The following is a 20,200-nucleotide window of genomic DNA, read 5'->3' on the forward strand; positions in this document are numbered from 1 at the left end:
CTTTCCCCTGTCACATTCCAAGCTTTTTCAGATGAGTGAAATGTCAACCTCCTTAAAATACTCTTAATTCATAAAGGCAAAGTAAATTAATTGAAATGAAGATGGCTCCCATGGCTTGGATCACAGCAAGGTCTGCTCTTTGTATGCTCTTAGAATCTTCCTTGTGGCTCCTCCAGACTTTAGGAGTATGCTTGGAAGCCATAAACGCTAAAGGACAGGAATAAGTGAATTTTAAAAATTAAATTTCCGAAAAAAGTACTTAAATCCAGTGTCTACTTCTCAGTGGGAAAATATTTACAGCAGTTAGACATCTTTTGTAATAAAAGTTTAAAATCAAGCAGATGATGAGTGATGTCCTAAACAAACATTCCTTGACTTCATAATAACTCTCTTTATTTTGTGTTCTCTCTTTTTAGTGTTCTTCCCAGGACAAACTTGTTCAACTTTGGCCCTGAGAATTATGCTTACATGCAGGAGCTCTTGTTAAGGGATTGTTTAGGCAGCTGTTAAATATCCTTCATGTTTTAAAAGAGAATGACTTGTTTTAATATATTCATATGACTGGTCAATATGAATTTGTGAACTAAAACAGAAAAGGAAAATGTAAGATTTTCTTTTTAAAAATTCCCAAATTGGGGGGCATAGGGGCTCAGTTGGTTAAGCAGCCAACTCTTGATTTTGGCTAAGGTCATGATCTCACAGTTCGTGAGATCAAGCCCCACGTCAAGCTCTGTGCTGGCAACACGGAGACTGCTTGGGATTCTTTCCCCCTCCCTTCTGCCTCTCCCCCACTTGTGTGCACACACACACACACACACACTCTCAAAATAAATAAATTTTAATTTGTTTTGATGTTTACTTATTTTTGAGAGAAAGAGAGCAAGCAGGGGAGGGGCAGAGAGAGAGGGAGACACAGAATCTCAAGCAGGCTCCAGGCTCCTAGCTCACAGCACAGAACCCCAGGCGGTGCTCAAACTCATGAATCATGAGATCACGATCTGAGCCGAAATCAGATGCTTAACTGACTGAGCCACCCAGGCACCCCATAAATAAATAAACTTTAAAAACAAATACTCCCAAATTAGTAGAGTTTATGATCATTTTCTTCTGCTTTCTTAATTGAAATTTTAATGTCCCTTGGCTAATACATTATATTTTTAAAATAAGGGACAAAACTCATTTTTGAATCCAGTTTGAATTTCACTTCATCCTTAAGTTTTCCTACTGGAGAACCTACCAGAAGGGAACCTAAAGGAAGAAGTGAAATTCAAACTTGATCATCTCCTAGTTTTCTCATTATATTGTAATAATTCATTGGAGCTTCTGTAACTCAACTTCTTTCAATTTTAACAACCTCTTTTTAACTGAAGTTCTATATCTGCAATGCTTTGTATAAATTTAATTTAATCAGCACATTCTTTTTTTTTTTTTTAATGCCTACAGTGTGTGAAGTACTTTCTGGGATAATAAAATAAATAATAGAACCATGGTTTTTGTTCTTGATGAGTTCTCAATCTTCCTGGACAGACACACCCATAAAGTTTGTATCCTCAACCATGCCTCACAATTTATGATGGCAATAAGAATTGAATGCATTTTTTTGTGTTAACATTCTGACCTTTCCTTTTCATTGGCTGAATTTTATTACATATTTAAATTACCAAAATAAAATGAACTTCTGATGTAATAGGATAAGATAAAGCTAAAACAAAGAATGCATAAAATGCACTTCCTGAATTTTCTCTTGCTGTTTCTGAACTTAGCTTAAACTAAGTTTCATATACTAGAATTCATATCACTTACAAAAATGTTGAACTTACTTGGGCGCCTGGGTGGCTCAGTCGGCTGAGTGTCCGACTTTAGCTCAAGTCATGATCTCACGGTCTGTGAGTTTGAGCCCTGCATTGGGCTCTGTGCTGACAGCTCAGAGCCTGGAGCCTGCTTTGGATTCTGTGTCTCCCCCTCTCTCTGCCCCTACCCTGCTCATGCTCTGTCTTTGTCTCAAAAATAAATAAAAACATTAAAATTTTTTTTTTTAAATGTTGAACTTAAGAGAGGAAAAACTAAGGAGTTTATAATTTACTTTTTGGGGGGCTGAAATTATTGACAGTATAGAACACTGGGATTTTTGGTCCATTAAGTAGTTGATCCTCTTGGATGTTTGTTCCCATGACATTCCCATCCCCTATTTGCACCTTCTGCACATTGTTCTTGCACAGATGGTTTACAGGATGGTTCTTGTACTCTTTCTCCTGAGCAGTTTGGTTAAGGTTTGGTTTTCATGAGAGGAGATAAATTTAATGGACAATTAGGTAAGATTTGCTGTTTCTTTCATAAACATAAAATGAAATTTCAGAAAACAGTTTGTGGATTTTTGAGGATATGTAATTTACTTAAGAATATTAAATAGTGATTCTTTCTTTCTTATACAACTTCTTATGAAATCAGAAAAAGAAAGCCACTGTAATCTTTGCCCTCAGTCTTGACAATGTATCTCAAAAGAATCACAGAGTTACTTAACCTATATAACCTTGAGGAAACTCATGAAATTGAGTATACAAATTACTGGAGTGTAGTAGTTTCATCATTTCAATAGGCTGTTGATTTTTTTACCTCCAAGGAAAGGGAGGGAGGGGCATACCTATGCAGTTAATACAGTTCTTACAAAGATGATGTGTTGTTTCCTTTTAGTGTCTTTACTTTCTTGTCTCAAATACTAGCTGCTTATTTGCATAGCACCTCCCTGTGTTTTATATAATGCTGTTTTCTATATAAGGTTGTAGTTTTAGTCTATCAGCAGCTAAACAATGCCTTGGCTAAAAGAGAAGTGGAAGGTTCAACGATAATGTTTGTGTAAGCTCTTTGACAAAGTTAAATAATTTTCTAAACTTACCAGTGACCTTGAGTTTGTTTTTCAATATTTGATTGAAATAGAATTATAAATGATGAGTAATGGTTAGATATAATTTTTAATAATTAATTTGGTAATTTTTTATTTGCTGCCAAATATTTTAGGAGAAATATAGAAATGATCTTATTTTTAAAATCCAAGTTTGGCTAACTTCTTGTTTTCTCTAATTGGAATATGCAGATATATTTTTATTATTTAAAACATAATTGCTAATTTTCAGCCACCTCTACTTTAAGAAATTAGGCATCTAAAATTTCAGCAGACATTATTTCCTTATAGCTATTCATATTTTGCATTGAAGAAGCTTTTTGTAAGGAAATCTATTTAATAAAATGCTACATTAAATAGTACTTTTGTTCTTAGCCTCAGAGTCTCCTTGCATATATTTTATACAAGCCGGGCAGTAATGTCACTAACAATCCAAATGAAAACAAAACCAGAAATGAAATGCTTAGCAGTAGAGTCCTCACTGACGGCAGGAATCCTCAAAAACAGATTAAATGTGATTCTGGTTTTCAGGGTATAGAAAATACTAAAACAGGATTTTGTTTTGTTTTGTTTTAATAACTCTCCTTTGTAAACGAACATATTGCCATTATTTATCCTAGAAATATATTACAAAAATGGTGAACAAGTCTTCAAGACATGGGCTAGCTAATTCTTCAGTTTTACTGCATAAAATAGGACAGGATTGAAAGAAGCTTTTTCTTTCCTTCCTAGCCTTAGAATTGTATATCACTATGCATTCTTTAAGTTCCAAGGGCAAATAAATGACTTCACTTGAGTATTTCATCATGACACTATTTTATAGCATGTCTGGCTTTAGAGACACTACTTACTGAAGTTTTTCATGCATCTTCACAAAATATAAACTTGTAATATTTTCTTTACTTATTTGCTTTAGCATACACTTTAAAGACTTAAGAGAATAACTCAGAATAATCACCAGCATTGTCAAAACATAAGTTTAGTAGAAGGCAAAAGGAGCCCCCTACAGGCTGTTTATGCTGTCCAAAGGGTGGACGTGATTCAAACTCCCCAAATCACTAGAACAGGTTCATAACTTATGTGGGAGTGGAGTTAAAGGATAGAAGTCGGAGAGAGTCCATATACTGAGATGGAAAAATAGATCCTTAGTTTCACTAACCCTAGAATGAAACTTGGCATTTTCTTATATTTATGAATATGGACAACAAATCTCAGTAGTATGGCAGTGCTTGTGATTTTTGTCACCCATAAAAAGAAGAGATATTTATAGATACCTTGAAATAATTATAATTTAAGTTTATCACTTGATCAGGATAGTTTTCAAACTTTTTTAGCAATTGTCAAACTACATCAAAATTAGGGTAATTTCTAGCTTTCTTGTTGGGTCTTGTTGTTTAATCTATCTGTAAAGATGCACAGACACTACATCCTGGAATTAGTTTTATAAATATTTGGACACCCGTATTTCAATATAAGTGGTTTCCCTTTTAAGCCTATTCATTTGATGTACTGAAATACATTATCTAAGAAGGGGTTCTCACAAGACCACTAAACTGCCAGAGGGCCCCATGGAGCAAAAGAGATTTGAAAAGAGATAAGATTTGAAAAGAGATAAGAAAACATTTTATGCACCAGTGTCATTTCCCCATATCAAATAATTTTTTCATCCCAGAGGATGACCGTGTGTTATGGAAGGGGTACATAAAATAGGGTACATACTAACTCATCAGATTATCTCTTACTAGCAGAGGGTAGGATTGAAAGAGAATGGGGCTTTTTAAGGCAGGCAGCCCCATAGCATTCATTGTTGGATGACTGAGGCAATTTAATGAGGATCACTGAGAAGCTACGATGCATTGGACAGGAACTAGGTATTTGGGAAGAGGGCGAAATGTTTGGGTAGTATCATGGAAAGACTATGGCCTTAGAAGTTTTAGTTCTTTTATTTTTTAACTTTAAAGCTTTAGGCAGATCATCAATTCCTCTGAATCCTAGTTTTCTCAGTGGTAAGTGAAAAAGTTAACAAGCCACCTTCACATTTATATTCTCCTCTGACTTCACAGTTTTCTGACAATGGACATTATTATCATCTGCATCTCACTTATGGTCAGAGAGTATAAGAAACTTCTAAATCCAAAGCCTCTCCTTCTGCCCTCTTATCCCATAGGCTTTCCTTAAACTATGAAGAAAAAATAACTGAAATATACATTTAAAAATAATTTATTGTGGTCTGGGAAGTGCTTAAATGACATCCTTTTTTTTTTTTTACAGACTCTAATTTTTTCCTCCTATTGAGTCAATGTTAATTTTTTCTTCATTTTTTAATCTTTAAATTCAGTTTTCGATTAACAAGCAAAATTATTGAGAACCTCCTTTGTGCCGAAACCTTAGAGAAACTAACATTCTGGCTGGAGAGGTGAAAAGGTATAATAAAAAATAGCCGCAAAATGACATGGAAATGGCTCATGCAAGTTACTGTTGGAAATTCAACCCTTTGTAAGTCATGGAAAGCTGAAAAGAAGAGGTGTCTTGAGTCAGACATTGAAAGATGAATGGGGTGGGGGGGCGCCTGGATGGCTCAGTCAGTAGAGCATGCAACTCTTGATCTCAGGGTTGTGAGTTCAAGCCCCACCTTGGGTGTAGAGATTACTTAGAAATAAAATCTCAAAAAAATAAAAGGAAAGAAGAAAAAAAAGAAAGTTGGATAGGAACTTACAAGAGTACAACATTTTACCTCTTTTTCTCTGAAGGAGAATCCAAATCCATTTTGAAAAGCTATGTTCATGCTAGTTGGCCTGGTCTGAGCCTGCCTGGGATTCTGTCACTCTCGCTCTCTGCCCCTCCCTGCTGGGGTGCGAGTGTGGGTGCACTTTCTCTCTCTCTCTCAAAATAAATAAATAAATAAACTTAAAAAAAATGAGACAGGTGTGCTTGTTAAAAAAATATTTGCAAATTTTTGCTTATATCATACCACAATTTTTCTCTAATTTTAAATATTTATTTTCCTTATTTTAATTTTATTATTTTATTAATTGGACCAAAGTTCTCAGACTCAGCAGAGAAATAATTTGTTTTATTCAATAACGTTTTTTAATAAGTTCTCTCTATAAATATATAACAGAAAAAAGGAAAAATTCTAAGTACCGCTTCAAAATACACATCTGCAAAAAGTTGATAGAAAAGTTCAATAAGAAGAAGATTTCAGCCTGATATACCCCTTGATCTCTGACCAAGAAAAAGAGAAGATTCTGAGGTCATTGCAGGAAAAATACTCCCCACTCTATGAAAGGGAAAAGAAAAAGAAGCTGTAGCTGGGTGTTGCTTTTGTGTCTTTAATTTAACCCTTTGTCTGCCTCAGTATGGCCAAAGCTTGTCTCACTCTATACAAAACTCTGGCCTAAATTCTATAAACAGAGGTTTAACGGAGGAATTGCTCTCTTATCTTGATGCCTCTTTTCCCAGCTGTGAAATTGATCGATGTTTTTAGAGCCCCAAGAAGCCTCCCCTTGTTGATATGTTTTCTGGTTCAAAGGGGAGAAAAGGCAGGAGAAAATTATTCTGAGAAATACCTTAGAAGAAAATTTTAATGACCTAGGAAGAGAGCTATATAGCTAGACATTAGTCAGAGGGTAAACCCTTAATTCAGTTCATGTAGTAAGAATGAAAATAAGAGGCAAGAGAGAATTTACTAGGCTCTTGGAGTTGTGTGACTCAGATTAACTTTTTGTAGCTCGGTGAAAATTTCCTAGATTTAAAATTGTGTAATATTTCGATTAACTTTGTCTGTGATCACTAACAATTTAGCAGAACAGAATCAAGATTCTGATCCCAGATGTGTCACTGATAATCAGTGCCACCTCACCTCCTGGTTCTCAGAGTTCAATTCAATTCAGCAAATATTTATTGAGTGCTTATGGCTGCCGACTTTTGTAAGTCAGACAAAAATAATGAGATGTTAGTAAAATGTGACAAGTCTCGAGTAAGACAGCACTACTTACAGAAAGCCATTATCATCGTTGGCATTTTAAACAGAAGTTCCACTTAATTGCATTAATAACACCAATAGGGTACCTTGCTTTGAGGTACAATAACTTCCACACTGGATTTTGATTTCTATCTGCTGGCTGGATACAAATCACAGTCCCCAAGGTCTGACTTATGAGTAAAATAACACCACCCCCCCCTTTCTAGCATCAGTTATGCACATCCTTAATAGCTCGCCTGAAGGACAGCATTAGCCATTATATAAACTAATTGGGTTAATTCTGCTCTGGAATTTAGGCAAATAATGTAACTGAGATAAACAGAGGGTCACTTATACGTCTACTTGTACACATTTATCTACACTTCTTATTTATACTACTAAATGCTTAAAACAACACTAGGCTATAAATTTGCCTTTTCTTTCTGATTCTCTTGGCAGAGTTTCTTACATGCTTAACTTTTAAAGAGTGGAGTTCGGTCTCCTCTCAAATAAATAAGAGAGCAGTGGAAGGAAAAAACTGCAGCTACAAAGTAGTTCTAACCCATTAAACGCAGATGGCTCACAGGGGGTTTAATCATCAGGAGCGAACACACATCACGCTGAAATATAGAGCTGTTTTCTATCACTTGTTACCATTTGAATGTCTGTCTCAGGAAAGTGAATTCCATATATCTTCCTGGCCATCAGTTGCCCTTTGAATACTCCTCTCTCTGATGTAGCTAGATTTCTCTTCAGAACTTACTGAGATGAATGAGCTCTTGCCACACGTAGAAGTGAAAGAAAACATTTCTTTCTCTGCCAGAACAGATGAGATTCGTCATTAGGAGAATGGATTTGACCTTGTAAAGTGGACCAAAGCAATTAACAAACAAACCCCTTTGGGGCAGATCGCCTTTATCCTAGTCCTCCAGCAGAAATTTTTTTTTTTTTATGCACTCACAGTTACATTGCACAGACTGTGGAATCTGCTCACCTGAAAAGAATCCAAACTGTGGGGTAAGAAATCATCTCTAAGAGATAAGAAAAAATCTCTTTCATGCAAAGAGTATTTCATGGATGGACACTTAAAAACATCATATAGATTTAACCCATAGCTATCATACATCAATTATCAATGATCAGAAATCATTAAAGAGATCCATAAAGCCAATTTGATGGCAATGTATAAACCAAAACTAGAGATAAGCATTAGAACCTATTATAAAACAGTGGGAAACTCCATTTGAGGATGATTTATAATATCTAAGGAAAAGATCGACTGCATTTTGCATCTCTCTCCGCAGCTCATTAATTATCTATCAATTTCCTAATTCATGATCTCTTTTCTATAGTTTCTTGACCTGACTCCTTATCTTTCCCTTATTCTTCTTTTATCTATTTTCCTCTTTCCCAGAACTGATACCTAGCTAAAACCCATTCTTGACGTTTAAAGTCTGAGTGACATTCAGGAAAAGAGCAGCTACCAATCGCTTCAAAGCAGCTTCCTTGCTTTGCCTGGAGTGCACATTCAGCCGATGCTATTAAAGTGATTGACGTAATCTGGAGTAAACCCAGCTGATAAACCACAGAAATGCTGCTCATCTGTGGACCTGTGATACTTTGGTCTCTTGCTATTTCTTTTGTCTTCCTGACTTTGTAAACCATTCAGCAATTTGGACACTTAGATACAGATTAAAAGTTATTGTTTTATCCCACAAATAAGAAAGTCAGTTCAAGGCATTTGTAGAAAGGAATTCCTTCTAAAAATTTTGTGTGTGTATTTTGCTTATTTTATGTTTTACTTGGCAAAATCTACCTTTGAAAAGCAAACAAAGTCTAGGTAATGGTGAAGGATATCAGACTAGTAAAAGATCTGAGATCTCAATGCATTTTTAAAAATTCAGAAACTTTACAAAATGTGTTATGAAGAGAAATATTAAATTCACTTATTTTATTATTATTATTAATTATTATTATTTACCAGTAGATGGCACTGCACAGGTGTGAACAAGTGGTCTACACCCATGTGATTTGGGGGAAGAGAGGATCATCAATCATGCTCACTGGTGTGCAATGCCTTCCACTAGCCTTTCTTTCATAGGGAAAGTGTTGTATCCAAGAGTCCCAACAGGTGTGTGTGAGGGAGGAACATAAATTCATGAACACTAATTTTATTTATCAAAACAGGGCTTACTATGTGACAAATGAGTAGGTCCTCTTATTTCCTTTTTCAGATAAGAAAACTGAAGCAGAGAGAGGTTAAGATTACCAAATGTGAGGCAGAAGGTAAAACAGTAGAACAAGGATCGGCTCAGGTATCTGATATCGTTGTGCTCTCTCTGGTTTGCTCTCTCTTGATTTACTAACATGGATTATTTCTTCATCTATTCAACACACTTGAAAACCCAAGGTATAGAAGCTGATAGATTCCCATCAGAAGACTAGAGAATCTTAAGGGCAAAGAGGTAATATTGAGGGAAAACAAAGAGGTCTTCAAGAGGGAAGGGATATGGGGGCACCTGGGTGACTCATTTGGTTAAGTGTCTGAACGGCTCAGGTCATGATCTCACTGCTCATGGGTTCAAGCCCTGCACTGGGCTTCCTGCTGTCAGCATAGAGCCTGCTTCAGATCCTCTGTCCTCCTCTCTCTCTGTCCCCAACCCTCTATGCTCTCTCTCTCTCTCTCTTGCAAAAATAAATAAACATTCAAATATTAAAAAAAAAAAAAAGAGGGAAGGGACTTATTGGTCTATTAAGAAGAGACACCACTAAAGAAGAGGAGAGGATGCTATATGTAAAATTCACTGCTTCACAACCTTACTGAGATGCTGCATATTTTTCAAACATATATTCTTTAAAATATTTTTTAAGTTTATTTATTTATTTTGAGAGAGAGAGAGAGCACAAGCAGGGGAGGGTCAGAGAGGAGAGACGAATTCCAAGAAGGTTCTGCAACATGAGTGCAGAGCCTGATGCGAGGCTTGAACTCACGAACTGTGAGATTATGACCGGAGCCGAGATCAAGAGTCGGATGCTTAATTAAAAAACAAATATTCTTTTTTATTTTTTTTATTTAAATTTTTTTTTCAACGTTTATTTATTTTTGGGACAGAGAGAGACAGAGCATGAACGGGGGAGGGGCAGAGAGAGAGGGAGACACAGAATTGGAAACAGGCTCCAGGCTCTGAGCCATCAGCCCAGAGCCTGACGCGGGGCTCGAACTCACGGACCGCGAGATCGTGACCTGGCTGAAGTCGGACGCTTAACCGACTGCGCCACCCAGGCGCCCCAAAAAACAAATATTCTTAATATGGTTCAATTATATTTTATTTGTAGCCAGTGTAGAAAATACTTTAGATACTTTTAAAACTTAATGAGCAGATTATAACTTGGTCAGTGTCAGACATCATCCACTGCAGTAACTCTTGCCTCCCCTTTACTTCGGGCATCTACATTCCTCGTGACAGCTCAGAGCCTCAGCCTATCCAGAATTGTGCCATCATGAAATCGGGAATCCCAACTTCTCATTCTCTGGCAGTACCCTACATCATTCAAAAACCTTAACTTAGTTTCTTCCATGTGCCTATTATCTACCTTCACCGAATCCTACAGTCCCTGGAGGGTTCTTTTCTGACGCTCTCTTCCATATCTACTTTCTTTCCTATCCCTCTTCCACCTCACAGCCCATCCTGTCAACTACTCTTTGGCCAATACCGTCAGAGGCCTGCTGTTTTCCTGTTATCACACCTGCCTCCACCTGGGCTAATGAACTCGCTAAAAAGGAATGTGTGCAGATTAGCTCCATTAAAAGAATGTATACTATTTCCACTAACGTGTGTCTTTAGTCCCAAGGGGAGCTTTGCATGGCTAAGTACAGTCATTCCTGCTTCCTATTTTTGGCCATAAACATTATGAAGCTGTCTACCCTCCGAATCTTTCACCTTTATGCTCTCCCACTTCACTGCACCTTCTTCACAAGAAAAAAAAGGAAAAAGAAAGCCTTCCTAAGGCAACTGTCAATTTCTTACCACTTACCGCTACAAATATACTATATTCATAAGTGGTTTTTCCTTCTGATTTATTTTAGGGAAAGAGATATTCCCTTTTTTAAAAGAAATGTTTATTTATTTATTTTGAGAGACAGATATATGTGTCTATATATATAGAGAGAGAGAGAGAGAGGAAGAGAGAGAATCCCAAGCAGACTCCATGCTGTCAGCACAGAGCTCTATGCAGGTCTCAATCCCATGAACCATGAGATCATGACCTGAGCCAAAATCAAGAGTCAGACACTTAACCAAATGAGCCATCCAGGCGTCCCGAGATATTTCCTTTTTAATTCTTATCCTCATTTTGCATTGTATCCCTTCCCATCTTGTCACTCTCCTGTATGTTTAACTTCCCCTTTCAGCCATTTACCCAATTTCATTTGTTAAAAAATAGTAATAATAAAATTTGGTAAAACAATCTTCATGCCTCTTCACTGCCTCCAGATTTGCCCCAAAATGTGCTATGAATGTATATCTGCATTCTACATCCTTACTTTTTCACTTACTCATTATTCAAACCTCTGCAGTAGGTTTTTGAGTTCTACCGATCCACAAAAATTACTTTTTTCAAGATCAACAACCTAAATCCAATGGTCACTTCTCAATTCTTCTGATCAATTCTGTTTTGGATTGAATCGTGTCCTCCTAAAAGTCCTAACCCTCAGTGCCCATGAATGTGGCCTTATTTAGAAATAGGGTCTTCATAGACTTAATCAAATTAAGATAAGGTCATACTGAATTAGGATGGTTCTTAATGCTAATGCCTGCTGTTGAAGAGAGAAATTTGGGTATAGACAGATGAGAGAATATCATCTAATGATGAAGGCAAAATTTGGAGTGGTGTGTCTGCAAGTGAAGAAACCCCAAGGATTGCCAACAACCACTTAAAACTAGGAGAGAGGTGGGGGGCAGATTCTCCCTTGGAGCCGCCAGAACTGCAATGCCTATCAACACCTTGATTTCAGACTCAATATATTCTAGCTGTTTTAAATTACTAAGTGTGAAGTACATCGTTACAGAAGCTTGCAGAAACTGATACAAACTCTCAGATCCATTTGGCACTTCTGATTGTGACTACTCCTTCCTGCTCAGGGGAGCCTTCCATGTGGGCTTCTATGGTACCACACTCGTCCAGTCATCCTATTCCTTCTCCCTCTTTGCCCCAGCCCACTCTTCCTCTATGCCTAAGTGTTGGTGATCCTGGGTGCTCTACTCCATCCTCTTCTTTTCTCACTATCAATATTCTTTGCAGATGTTTTTACTGCAGGAAAAACAGGTCTATGCCCTTGACCACATTCTAGTTCTCCCTTCTGAGGAGTAGAGCTATGTATCTGATCACCTACTGGCATGCTCCAGTAGAGACACAGAAAGCTCAAACCGAACATAAAACTGCAACCCACTTCTGCTTTAAAATAGTATATGAAGGGGCGCCTGGGTGGCGCAGTCGGTTGAGCGTCCGACTTCAGCCAGGTCACGATCTTGCGGTCTGTGAGTTCGAGCCCCGCGTCAGGCTCTGGGCTGATGGCTCAGAGCCTGGAGCCTGTTTCCGATTCTGTGTCTCCCTCTCTCTCTGCCCCTCTCCCGCTCATGCTCTGTCTCTCTCTGTCCCAAAAATAAATAAATGTTGAAAAAAAAATTAAAAAAAAAATAAAATAAAATAGTATATGAAAATATTAAAAATATGATATTTAATATATAATCATATATAATTAATAGAATTTATTTATTTATTTATTTTTATTTTTATTTATTTTTTTTAATTTTTTTTCAATGTTTTTATTTTTGGGACAGAGAGAGACAGAGCATGAACGGGAGAGGAGCAGAGAGAGAGGGAGACACAGAATCGGAAACAGGCTCCAGGCTCTGAGCCATCAGCCCAGAGCCTGACGCGGGGCTCGAACTCCCGGACTGCGAGATCCTGACCTGGCTGAAGTCGGACGCTTAACCGACTGCGCCACCCAGGGGCCCCTATTTATTTTTATTTTTAAGAAATCTCTACACCCAACATGAGGCTCAAACTTACAACCTCAAGATCAAGAGTCATATGCTTCACCTACGGAGCCAGCCAGGTGCCCCAGTAGAATTTATTTTTAAAGCACTTTTATGTTCTCACAAAAATTGAGAGGAAAGCACAGAATTCCTATGTATCCTTCCTACTACTAACATCATCTGGCATTAGTGTGGTACATGGGTTACAATTGATGAGTCAATTTAGATATATTATTATTCACTAAAGTCCATAGTTTACATTAGGGTTCACTCTTGGTGTTGTTCATTCTATGAATTTTGACAAATATATCTGCCATTACAGTAGTATACAGACTAGTTCTGCTGCCTTAAAATTTCCTTTGTGCTCTGCCTATTTATCCATCCCTCCATCTTAACCACTGGCAATCACTGATCTTTTTACTGTTTCCATAGTTTTGCCTTTTCTAGAATGTCATATAGATACTTATCCAGTATGTTGCCTTTTCAGATTGGTTTCTTAGCAATGTGCATCTGAGTTTCCCCTGGGTTTGTGTGTGTGTATGTGTGTGTGTGTGTGTGTGTGTGTGTTTGTGTGGTTTGATGGCTCATCTTTTTGTTAATAAACAATATTGGGTGGATGTCATACTGTTTATCCATTCACTCAGCAAAGGACATCTTGATTGCCTCCAAGTTTTGGCAATTATGAATAAAGGTGCTGTAAGTATGCATGTGAGGACTTTTGTGTGGACATAAGTATTCAAATCAGTTGGGTAAATACCAAGGAGCACAGTTGCTGGATTGTATGGTAAGAATTTGTTTAGTTTTGTAAGAAGTTGCCAAACTGTTTTCCAAAATGGCTATCAAAATGGCTACTATGTTGCGTTCCCACCAGCCATGAGCAAGAAGAGTTCCTATTGCTCCCCATTCTCACAGCATTTGGTATTGTCAGTGTTTAGGATTTTGGCCATTCTAATAGGCATGTAGCGGTATCTCATTGTTGTTTTAATTTGTAATTCACTAATGACATTTGATGTTGAGTATCTTCTCATATGCTTCATTGGTAGAACTTTGGTGAGATGTCTATTCAGATCTTTTCCCCATTTTTGAAATTGGGTTTTTTGAATTGTTGAATTTTAGGAGTTCTTTGTATATTTTAGATATTTGTCATACGTGTGTTTTGTAAAGATCCTGTTCTCCTTTTCTATAGTCTGTCTTTTTATTCTCTTGACAGCATCTGTCACAGAGAGAAATTTTTAAGTTCAATGAAGTCCATATTATCAGTTTTTTTTTCTTTTGAATCATGCTTTTGGTGTATCTAAAATGTCATTGCCAAACCCAAGGCTACCTAGATTTTCTCCTATATTATCTCTGAGGAGTTTTATAGGTTTGTTTTTTGCCTTTAGATCTTTGGGCCATTTTGAGTTGATTTTTGTACAAAGTGTAAGGTCTAGGTCTAGATTCGTTTTTTTTTGCGTGTTGATGTCCACTTGTTCCAGCACCATTTGTTACAAAGACTATCTTTTCTCCCTTGAATCACCTTTTCTCCCTTGTCAAAGGTCAGTTGACTACATTTGGCTATGTCTATTTCTGGGCCACCTCTGATTTTCATCTTCTATTATTCTAACTTCCCCACTAGAAGCCTGAGGGATTCTTTACTCCAGTCTCCTCTCTCACATAGTCCTGTGCTCAGCACTTCCCATGTATTACTTCATGTAATACTACAGTAATCTTGTGCTATTGTTAGGATCAAATGATAGCGAGAACCTGAGTTTAGAGACAACTCTATGTATATAAATAGACTGAAGCATCTTTTTTCCTAACCCCTCTGGTATATTACCATGCACAGCTCACAAGCAGCAGGGCAGTTGGACTTCTGGATACGAACCTCCAACCATTACACTAATTTCTAAATATATTTTGAAATCATTAGTATCTCTTCATCCTTATTGCCATCATCTTAATTCAAGCAACATCACTTTTCAGTAAGTTTACTGACAGTAATCTCTTAATGGGTTACCTGCATCCAGTCTGGCTCTGTTCCAGATTGTCATTTTTCAAGCACAAATCTGACAACATTAATCATAAAATCATCTCATAGTTCCCCATCACCTCTAAAGAAAGCAGACATTCCAAGATATGTTTACTACCCACCCCTCATCCAAATATCAAATTCTGCCATAATGACCTGTTTGTACTTCTCCATGGCACTGCCTGTGCTTAAATCTGCATCTTTCTGCATATGGGTCCATTTGCCTCTGTTGGTGGTTTCTGTGTCTTCATCTGCCCCCTTTCCTTCAGACTGCAACTAAAACGTCATGATCTAGTAGAGTTTCTAGTAGAGTTTTATTTAGAAAATAAAAATACAGGACACCTAGTTATAAATATTGAATGATAATACTTACATAAGGAATTATTCATTGTTTACCAAAAATTCAAACATAACTGGTCATCTTCTATTTTATCTGGCAACCCTATGTCCTAGGGAAGCCTTATTTGTCACCCCATCACCTAAGATTGGGTTAAGTGCCCCTCTGATCTGTTTCCATAGCTTCTTAGGTGTACCCCATCACAGTATTCACCACTTTTTTAAAAGCTTTTTTATTTTGAGAGAGATAGAGAGAGAGTGTGGGCAGGGCAGGGACAGAGAGGGAGAGAGAATGGCAATCAGGCTCTGTGCGCTGCTAGTGTGGAGCCTGATGCTGGGCTTGAACTTGTGAACCATAAGATCATGACCTGAGCAGAAATCAAGCGTCATGCTTAATGGACTGAGCCACCCAGTCACCCCAAAGTATTCACTTGTCTATTGTTCATGTAATACATCCATCTCTGCCTTCATCCAGAAATTATATCTTTTCCGTCAGCATGTTTCCAGTATCTAGGCATCCAATGCTTGGTGCTCAACAAACGTTTATTAAATGTTTTTAAATAAGTGGATTCTACACATTTAAATCTCTTTGTCATTGTACTTGCTATTAGCTCTAGGTACTATTAAGATACATCTCACACTTGATTTTGATATACTTAGTAGAAATTGCTTCTTGTATTTAACTTTGAAATTCTTGGCTTAGAAATTATATAAATTATCTTTAAGTAATTCCTAGCCAGCCTCAGGACGCCTTACCATAAAGACAATGCACAGTGCAATGATAGGCTGTCAAGTATGTGACTCATCTAGACAGCAGCAAGACAGTGGGCTCCCCTCCTTCCCAGAAGCTGGAAGTGATAGTTGAGATGCCAAATATTGCCCATTCACCCAATCTAAAGTGTAAGAAAAAAAATCATAATTTTGGCATTAGTCATCCGCATTAATATTTGTTGTCTACAGTGTTTCAAGGAACACAAATTCCTCATGTTGACAGCTGGTGTTCTTCAAATGCAGACATATGGTGGGTTTGTTTTTCAGCTGGGTAGAACAATTTTGAATAGATTTCTGTCTTGTAGGGATTTTCAGAACTTCTAACATGTAAAGACGAATCTTCAGGAGGTGATATAAATACAGGGGATTTTACTAGTCTAGCTAATCAGAGTCTTTTCGTTAGTTATCACCTAATTTGGGAATACTAATGTAGATTTTAATGCTCTCCTCAGGGTAAATGAGTATATCGACCAGATTTTATTGTTAAAAACAGGCTCTTCGGAATGCCTGACTCAGAGATGTGATTACATAATTTATCTACTAGACCCAGCTTTATTAGGTCACGTTCATCTGTTTTGAACTAGAGTGCCAAAACGTTTCCAAAATAAATGTCTTCAGGATTTAGCGTACGTGAAATAAAGTTTGTATTTGACACAGAAATTGGTAAGCCCATAAAGAGCTATAGAAAATCCTAGAGCAGTTATATATAATTCAGATTGCCGAATATTTAGTATTATTGGATTTTAAAACAAGAACTTCAAAGGTAAGATACAATTCTTACTAATGAAAAACACATGTGATATGGCTGAAGCCTCCCCAACCCACCCACCCCCACCCTGCCCCATAGGCAACAGTTAGGGCAAGACCTGGTGTGTGATCAGAGCTCCCCACCACCTGTGGGCTGCAGTGTGAGGGCCCTGCCTTCCACATCGTACTTACCTCCATTATTTGAATGAGGTTGAGCGTTACCAGAGGGTTAATATAGATCGTGTTGCATCTGAAAGGTGGCACATCTGCTATTAACCTAGAAGTATGAGTTTCTTCCTATTATTATTAAATATCATACCACTGATATTTAAAAATAATAATTTCCATTTGTTCAACCACATATATGTCACATATGCCACTCTGCTGGTGGCTTTACGTGACGATAGTGACAGCAGAGGATTTTTTTTGTTGTTGAACATTTAGTGTGCTATACACAATGGTGTTTTCTCTGCGTTATTTCACTTAATTGCTGCAATAACTCTTTGAAGGCGATCTCACTATCTACATCCGCTTCACAGATGGTGACAACTCAAGTGACCTACTCGGAAGGTATAGTAAGCAGCTGAGATGGGCTTTGCAATGATGTCTGTCTGACCCTGCTTACAATCTTAAGCAGCACTATGTCCCGTTTGCATAGATCTCGGAAGATAATGCAAGTATTCTTATCACTTTTTCTAGCGGAAGAAACCGAGGCTGAGAAAATATATCTATTTTGCCCAGGGTGTTGAGGGAATAGGTACTGGGACAATAAAGGAATAAATTATGTGAAACCATTAAAGTAAGCAGAAGCAGGGAAGGTAAGGTCTAGGACAGTAACCTATAGTTTTGGCCACGTTGAGAGGTGAGAAGTAGAACCAAAAACGGAGTAGGATGAATCTCAAAGGACAAAGAGATCTTCCTAACAATTCCGTTTTGGACTTTAAGGAAGAACTCCAGCAATTTAAACTCGATGATATTTTCTATTTAATTTGCAAACTCTATAAATAATAAAATAGGTTTAATGTAATATGATGGTTTTTTGCTGCTAGAAGCATTAGGAAATAGACCACTTGAGGTCAGGGTAACACCAAGAAGAATTTCCCAGCACTAAAATGAACCACATTGCAAACTCTTCCTAAGTGCTTAGCAACGTCCTGAAATGGCTCCATTTATGTGAGACTTGAAAAACCAAAGGGGCCTCTTGTGAACTTTTCAACCACAGAGAGGAGTGTGCTTTAAGAAAATATATTCAAAGTGATATAGCAAGTGCTGGATATAAGCTGGTGAGTCTCTTTACTTATAAACAAGTGTCAATAAAAGGTATTCTTCCTGTTGAAAACCAAAATGGTTCAATCTTCAGACATTAAATTTCTGAAAGCCATAATAATGAGATATTGTATGTTTAATGTTCTTTGTATTTCGTAATTGGTTTTTAATTTCTTCCATTATTTTTTTCATATATGTACTACGTCATTAAAGATCTTGTGATTCATTATGCAACATCCTATTGAATGACTGGGTAATATAGATTGATAGTAATAAAAATGAACATTTAGTGATATCAGACACTCGGCTAAGAGGCTTTGGAATATAGAAACTAAAAATTTGTCATGGTTATTGCTTGACTTCAAACAACCTCCGTTTCAAGCAAACTTCCTTGGAGAAAATGTTGGTTCCAGCTCCCACAGCCCAGATGCAGGTGAGATTATTAATAGCAGTTGGTATATCACAAAGGTCCATATAGCAAATTATTATTATGCTAAGCACTTCATCAACGACACTCAAAATCACTCCCATAAGGCAGCCATTATTATTATACCTAGTTTATAGATGGGAAAACTGAGCTTTAGAGAGGTTAAGTCATCTATCCAGAGTAAGACAGCTAGTCAGTGGTAGAGCCAGGATTCAAACTCTGGCAACCTGACTCTGCAAAGCAACACATGTAAACATTACGGTATTTATGTCTCCCATGGAAAGAGCATTGTTGCGAAACCAGTGCTGACATGATTCTGACCTTAATTCCTGAGTCTTGGATGCGTCAGGTATAAAATGAGGGGACGATCGAGCTGACTCCTGAGATCCATTGGAAGTCTAAGGTTCTATGATTGTCTCTAATTGTTTTAGCAAAACCTTAGAGAAATGGCTACTTGCGCAATATCCAAAATGGATTATATTATAAATGGAAAAAAATATAGAGAATGAATGGAGATTTATGAAAGGGGAAGTTAAAATCATACATATTAATAATGTATGAAGTACAGTGAACTCATTTAATGTTCCCTCTACATATGAAAAAATTGCTTTTACAGATGCCTTTGGCAACTGCATACCTAGACTGTGGAACTTAAACCTGGAAAACATTTACTTTTTTTGGTTTTGTTTTATGTATTTGAATTCAGACAGCTAATATGGAGTGCCCTTTTTCTCAGTTATATTCATAACTAATGGTAAATTCTTTAGAAACATTTTGCCAAAGAGACTTTAACCCCCTGATTTTAGAATGTGCTTGTCTGACTTTCTTGGGTGTGACCGAAGGACTTTAGTCTTTGTTTGGACTTTCAAGTGAACTTTTCCTCTTTGTAACTTCATCTTCCATTTTTATGAACCAGTCAAGCATGTTTTACTTTACACTGTGATAAGGGGATCAGAAACAGCTTCCCCACATCTAAGACGATCTTAATCAATTGCAAGGAATACATGAGTGGCATAGTGTGGAAGCTTCCTGCCTTGAAGAGGAAGAGATCTCCTCTGGATTATTACTTTTGATTTCATTGATAGAGGGAGAAAATTAGGTAACCTTGAAAACAAGGTACTTTTGATTGTGATCCATTTTGAGAGGACATGAGGTAAATTGTCACCCCCCTCCCTTGACCTTTAACTAACCTTTCACTTTTAACATATGTTTTGAAGTGCCAGCCATGTTGATTTCCATGGCTGTTTGGGTACAAGTTTCAGAGAAACTTACTGCCTCCACGTCTTTAATCACTTTTTTGAACTTTGAATATAAGAATTTAAGATGCTTGTAGGACTCACAGAAGACTGGCCAAGTGGCATTGACTACAAAAACTTCCCCTAAGGTGTGTTAAGTACCCCTCATTCAGCAACCAAACTATGAGGTATTATTACTCAGGATACAAAATGAGTAGTGTAAGCTCACTGTGCATGCATGGTGATGTGGTGATTGAATCACAGAATCTACTGGATATCCTGAATTCTTCTTTGTGGCACAGCCACGGGAAGGCCCAATTGTTTTGGGGGCATTCTATAGGTCATTTCGGTGTGAATCAAGCTATTATGTGCTGATATTTCTGCCTTTCAATGCCATGAGGAATGAGAGATGAAAAAAACAAACGTATAGCTAATGTGATAGGAAACTGACAGGGCAAAAATGAAAGCAGAGTATGAAGCCTACAGTTTTTGCTCTTTCACCGTGAAGT

This window comes from Lynx canadensis, chromosome B4 (genome assembly GCF_007474595.2).
Source record: "Lynx canadensis isolate LIC74 chromosome B4, mLynCan4.pri.v2, whole genome shotgun sequence".
Lineage (NCBI taxonomy): Eukaryota > Metazoa > Chordata > Mammalia > Carnivora > Felidae > Lynx > Lynx canadensis.